The 6,589-nt window shown below is 44.2% G+C and overlaps 1 protein-coding gene across 1 annotated transcript in view; it reads right to left on the reverse strand.

Annotated features, from left to right (window-relative positions):
* Positions 1-2,059, reverse strand: part of Nck1 (NCK adaptor protein 1) — a 53,232-nt gene extending 51,173 nt beyond the window's left edge. Inside the window, exon 1 of the mRNA XM_028788058.1 lies at positions 1,920-2,059. The gene's annotated coding sequence lies outside the window, so the exon portion shown is untranslated. The remainder of the gene's footprint in view (positions 1-1,919) is intronic.
* Between the last annotated feature and the right edge of the window lie 4,530 nt (positions 2,060-6,589).

Below are 6,589 nucleotides of genomic sequence, written 5' to 3' on the forward strand. Positions count from 1 at the left end.
GTAGGCAAAACACTCAAAACACATAAAATAAAAATAAACCCTTAAAAGACTGAAATCTAGACGAAAGATATTACTAGTATCTAAACAGTGAAAAATATGTTCAAAGTATTATTTTAAGATCAGCACAGGCAGAACACATTTGAGAACCTACAGACAGAAAATCCAGTTAGAGCTAATAAGCAGTTCAGAAACAGAAATTAAAAACAATATATAACAATATAAAACTAAGACTTTTTTTTTAAAGAAACGGCTACCAAAAAATAGGACAAAATTAAGATTTATGTCTGAGTTACTGAAAGCAGGTTACATAACCTATCACCAAAGAAAGACAGCACATGGCATCAGTTTTGAAGGGAAGACTTTTAAGTTCTATTTCCCAGATAGGTTAAAGTGAGAATCATCCAGGTCTGTCAAATTGTCTTCAAACTGTTGGATTTGTTAAATGTTCAGTAATTTCAAGTTTCCTTCAAATTTATTCAACAGTGAAATACTCATTTGATTTTTCTGGCATTGAAAGCATGCATTCTTTCATATTACCAGAGTTAATTCATTTTTTTCAAGTTTTCCGGAGAAGGAATTTATTTACAACAATAATCACATCAAGCCTTGAACTTTAGAACAAAGTTCTGAAATTATGAAAATCAGCAGCATAGACTATCACTCAGTGTTTAATAAAACAATGCATTAATATGTGAACTGATTTACATGGATCTGTAGGGCTTGGAAAACCTAAACAAAAAATCCTTGACGGGGAGGCAAGTCTTTTCAAATTTAATGCTCACACATACAGCTGAGGCATCAACACAATGCACACTTAAGTTATTCTAGCCAGTTTTCCCAGAGAAAACACCAAATGTGGTCACGATGAAAAAAGTACTAATCAACGAACGCATATGCTTTGACTTACTATCACGACTCGAACAGAATGTCTATCTAAAAAACAAGACTGAAAATTATCAAACAAAACTTTCTTCTTGGACCATTTCTCTGTTCATGCTGTGACGTCGCTAAAGGCTGAAAGCACACAATTGATTTCCAGGTGCTTAAGAAATCGCTGATTGACCATCATCAAGCTACTAAAGTAAAGCTTTTGAAAATGAACACTTTTTGCAAAACTTTACCCGGTTTTTTCTTTTTTTTTTTTTTTTGGCTGAACACTGATTCACACTGCTCCCCACCCAAGAAAGGGTCAGGAAGTTTTCCTCATCTCTTTCTTTCCTAACTCCTACGGATTCTTACCTAACTAAGGGGCAGTATTTTCTTTGGGTGACTTCAGCTCGGCTCGACCCTAACCGAGCGATGATGTTATGGTCCTCAACCCTGAACAAAAACCCAGCTTCCTTCCAACCCAGCTGTTAACACTGAACAGAACTAGCGCGGAAACCGTACGAGACGGTCCGAAACCAACCCAGCGGACTGGTTTTCCTGGACCTACCCCACCTCAGCAGCCCCCAGACACCCCCATCTCTGCTGCTCCGGAACGGGAGGGGGAAGGGAGGGCGCGCCCCGAGGATGTCCCCCTCAAGGCTTCCCCGGACTGGTGGCTGGAGGTGAGAGCGCCCTTCCTGCCAGCCAGTGTCCCTACCGTCCTGGCCTCGGACACCACCACAGACCACTACAGGGCTTTCTGAGGAGAAGCGCCGAGGCAGCGCGCCGTGCTGCACACTTGCCTGCCCACCTCCCCGAGCGGCGCTCGCAGCTCAGGCCAGAGGCCGCGGAGTCACCGGGCTGCACCGCGGACACCCGAGCTCCGCCGAGCGGCCTCCCCGCCCCCTCCCCTCCGCTCCGCCGCCAGCAGACGGCGCCCCCGGGCTAACTTCTCCGGGGAAGAGGAAGCGACCAGAGACTAGCAGGCAGAGCGGACGGACCGGGAGACCTAAAGGACTGTGCGTGTCCGCACGCGGGAGAGGCCGTCTCACCTTCCCTCTGCCGAGCCCGCGGCTCCAGTCACCTGAGGACTGCACCCGGACGCCACCGCGGCTGCCCGGATGCCGTTACCGCACGAGGCCTGTGCTGCGCCGCCGCGTAGCTCTCAGAGAGGGGCGGGGCGCGCGCAACCGGTGGGCGGACCGTTGCGGGCAGGAAACCCGCTCCACGCCCAACCTAATAGGCTCCATCGCCTCCGGCGCCCGCCCCTGACGCTTCAGCGGAATGCGCCGCTCCGGGATTGGGAGAGGAGGCTTGTCAATCAAGCGCCGCGCTGCGTGTTCTGTGAGCTGAGACTGCGCGGCCTTCGGACGGGAGAAGGTGAGGAGCGATGGGCCTCGCTGCCTTTTTCTCTCCCAGCTTTCTCGGTGGCTGGTTACTTTCCGCCTCTCCCAGAGCCACTAAAACCTGTCATTATAATAGCTCATTAATGTCGAACAGTGATCCCGACTTCAACCCAAACTGCTCTGGTTCCTGCTTCTGAAAGGGCCGACCAGCTACAGATCTTAGGGACAGGGAGCGACAAAGAAAATCAAGCCTCGGAGAAAAATGTAAGATGTTTGTTAATGAAAACCACAACCAAAATAAGCTGTGTGAGGAACTTCCGAGTGCCTGGCACGTGGGTAGCCTTCACTCACGGCTTCCAGTCCCGTGAAAAGAACAGTTACCTTTGCCCTTGGGCTGAGCGTGGCAGTGGCACAGCCCCAGCCACCTGCCAAGGCATTAGTAAATCGCTTCTTCTTCCTAACTAGCCTTGCAGCCACCCATAACCTGCCTCACTATTTCCCAACCACCTCTGTTGTTTAGTGTAGGTGTGGCACCTAAAAGAAACACTCAAGGCTAGGTAACTTTATTGAAACACGAGTTTTTCCTCCAGCGTAGCTGCACCATATACCTAGATTGCAAAGTCTATTAAATGAGGAATTGTTTCAGTGTTCACCCAACCCCTCTCCGTGCCTAGCACATCATTGTTAATAATCGAGGCATTAATACATCTTCCTTTCACCGTTTAAAATTCGTTTTTATTTTTTTGTGCGTTCGAGTGTTTGGTGTACATGTATACTTGTGTATCATGTGCGTACCTGCTGCCCCTGGAGGCCAAAAGAGGGTATAGGATCCTCTGGAACTGGAGTTACAGATGGTTTTGAACCACCCTGTGGGTGCTGGGAATCAAATTCAGGTCCCTTGGAAGGTCTTAATCACCGAGTCTCCAGCCCCTTCCTTTCACTGTGGGTTTCTCTGTGTAGCCCTGGCTGTCCTGGAACTCACTCTGTAGACCAGGCTGGCCTCGAACTCAGAAATCCGCCTGCCTCTGCCTCCCAAGTGCTGGAATTAAAGGCATGCGCCACCACTGCCCTGCGGCATAATGTTTTTATACCCTGTGTTATTCAAATGCTAACTTCTCTGCCTTTACATCTTGTTTCAGTCTGGACTTTGTAAGGCTTATACGAAGAATCTCCTGTCTCTTGTTTGTGTAAACAGTTCTTTGTTTTCTGCCTTGTCTATAAAAAGTTTATCACCCAATGGCAGGGCAGAATAGAGAACAGGGTAGGATATCTGAAAGCCAGAGAAGGAGAGAGGGAAAGAGGGAAATTCAGATCAGCAGCAGGTTGGAGGAATTGGAGCTATGAAGAAGCGTTCTTAAAAGCTGGATAAGTATCATGGGATGGGGCTGGGAGGTAGCCAGATTACCATAGAAGTTTAAGATAGATCATTTAACTATTGATAATGAGGTACAGTTTTAAATAAATCTTGATTTCTCTGTGAAGTTATTGAGACTAGCATAAGGTAAGTAAATGCCAGATTAATTCTCTGCCACATTTATATTAAATTTCATTTACATAAAACCATAGAGCAAGGGGGAACAGGGTAGGCTATACCATTGTCCAATCATATTTTTGACATAAGGGGTTGAGCAAGGGAGTTTCCATCAATCAGGGTTGGAGTTGGCCTAGGAACATGAACTTGTTTGACCCTGCCAAGAAGATGGAGAAGCTGTCCTTGACTCATGAAACTGTTTCCTTACAACAGAAGCTGTTCAGCGATTGGGAAGTCCCCAGCTCCCCTAAAGCCTGGGACCTGGAATTTGGTTTCTCCTTATTGTTAAATGGAATCTGAAAATGAAATGGTTATACTTAAAATAAGTTTCTTTTGCTTGTTCCTAGCAATATCAATGCACATCCACATCAGGTTGGACCCAAGACTTCTTGTATGCTGCCCAGGATCTTGCTAAATTTCCTAAGCTGGCCTCAAATTTAGGAGCATCCTGCCTCAGGTTTCTAAGACACTAAGGTTAAAGGCTTATACCTCTATGTCTGGCTCAGTTTGCATAATGTCTATTGATAACTAATGTCCAGTAATACCTGAAAATCTAAGTGTTGACATTTCCCAAAGCTGGCTACCTTATTAATGGCTTTGGATTTGTTTGGAGATGATTTAGAAACATTTTACTCAGAAAAGCAGAAATCATAAGATATCACAATGGAGGAGATTTAGTATTATATGTTAATGGGCTGAAAAAACTGATGACAGGTTTGATGGCTCTTGCCTGTCATTGGGGAGACAGACACAGGAAGGATCACCCCAAGTTCAAAGCCAGCATGGATATATAGTGAGACCCTGTCTCACAGATACACAAAATTAATTAATTAATTAATTAATTAAATGCAGGGAGGGGGCAGGGATGGCACTGAGGTAACTCAAAGGAAATTGCTTCATAGATGAGCTACCACCTCTAGGGCTAGTAAAGGGAGATCAAGTTTGGACTATAGGACTGGAGGCTCAGACCTCCAGGAGGAAGCTCTCCAACTGGCTTTTCCACTGCTCAGGGAATGATGTGTGAGCATGGGTTACAGAGTGAAATGATGTCAAAAGTAATGTAGAGAAAAAACTAAGTCCTGCTGATTCCTGGAGTCAAACAGCAACAGACGATAAGGCAAGTGGCAAGAGGGAAGTCCCTCTCTGCCATCTAATCTCCCTTTATTGACATGTTTGCTTTGTCAAGTATATATGTATTATGTATGTGTTTATTTATTTATTTGCAGTACAGGGGGTTGAACCTAGAGCAACTTACTGCATAGTATGTAAGTGCTCTGCTGTTGAGCTGTATCCCCAGTACACCTTCTCCTTTTTAAAAACAGGTCTGACTAAGTTACCAAAGCTAACCCTCAACTTTGTAGTCTACCTGCCTCAGCCTCCCAAGTAGCTAGAATTACAGCCCTGTGCTTTCAGGCCCAGCCCTTCTGTAATGTCCTTTGTGGCCAGAACCCTGTGAGAGATACTGGCTAGTATGAGAAAAATGAAATGTGCGGGGCTGAGCCTTAGCATCATATAGGAAAGTATAAGGAAGTTAAGACAATACCTTAATAATCAGTATCACATCAGCATGAATGAATATTAGCCCAAATTAGACTCAAATTAATGCTACCTAATATGCTTTTACAGACCTAGAAGAGAGTCTCAGGATACCCTGTCAGTTTTCTACTGTATTATAATTACTGCTAGTGTTAAATTTTTTAATTATAATTTTTCTTTATTGAGAATTTCATACATGTTTACAATAAAATATGATCATATCTGTCCCCATTTCCCTCCTCTAACTCCCCATATGCCCTTCAGCATGTCCTACTCTCAACTTAATGACTCTTTTTGGGTTTGGTTTTTGGTTTTGTTTTGCTTTGTTTTGTTTAAGACAGGGTTTCTCTGTATAGCTCTGGCTGTCCTAGAAATGACTCTTTTAAAAAAAAAAATCAAGTCTAATTAGTGGTGTTCATGGTGGGAGAAGGAAACCTGGAACACAGAAACAAACCAGTAGGAATATCCTCAAAAAAAAAAAAAAAGCAAACAAACAAACAAAAATGTCTTCTCCATCCCTCAGTAGGTATCAACCAACACCAACTCAGTAAGGCATGGTCCTGGAGGCCTGTCATGCTGGAACCGTGCTTGACTTCACCTTGTACAGGTCTTGTGCTTGTAACCAGCTGCTTTAAGTTCATCCGTCAGTAGACACGTCAGTGTCCTTTATTTTTAAGGGTTATGTCTGCTTTACGTAATACTTAGCACAGACACATAAACGGAGACAGCTATGGAAAAGATTTGCGTAAAAGGAGATAAAGAGGCTCGTCCAAACATTAGCTCTCCCATCACCAGGCACATGTATGGGCTATCGACAATGACAGCTGGTGAGATCCCATTATACCATGTTCAGTGCTGTAGCCACTGTGGGAAGACAGGTTTCCCACTCTCACGTCTAGACCCCCGTTACTGAAATCCAGCTTTTCTTTGCTCCCTTTCTCATACCTTTTAGGACCTCTTAGATTTTTAGTGGAAAATTGGATTTTAGCTGAGTGTTCCACATTTTATCCTGTAGTATACTTTTCATAAATGAATATTTTGAATATTGAAGGATGTCTGTTGCACATTTGTAGAACATTAAGAATAAACACTTTTCGACAGTCATGGAAGCACACATCTTTAATGCCAGCACCTGGGCAGGCAGATCTCTGTGAATCGGAAACCAGTCTTGTCTACATAGCTCCAGAACAGCCAGGACTACATAAAGAAACCTGGTCTCAAAAAGAAAACAAAAACATTTTTCAAGTTTTAGAAATTTATGACAACAGAAATTCAATCTGAGCTCTGAGTCTTGCGTCTTTAGTGATGG

The sequence above is a fragment of the Grammomys surdaster genome, unplaced genomic scaffold (genome assembly GCF_004785775.1).
Source record: "Grammomys surdaster isolate TR1022 unplaced genomic scaffold, NIH_TR_1.0 125698, whole genome shotgun sequence".
Lineage (NCBI taxonomy): Eukaryota > Metazoa > Chordata > Mammalia > Rodentia > Muridae > Grammomys > Grammomys surdaster.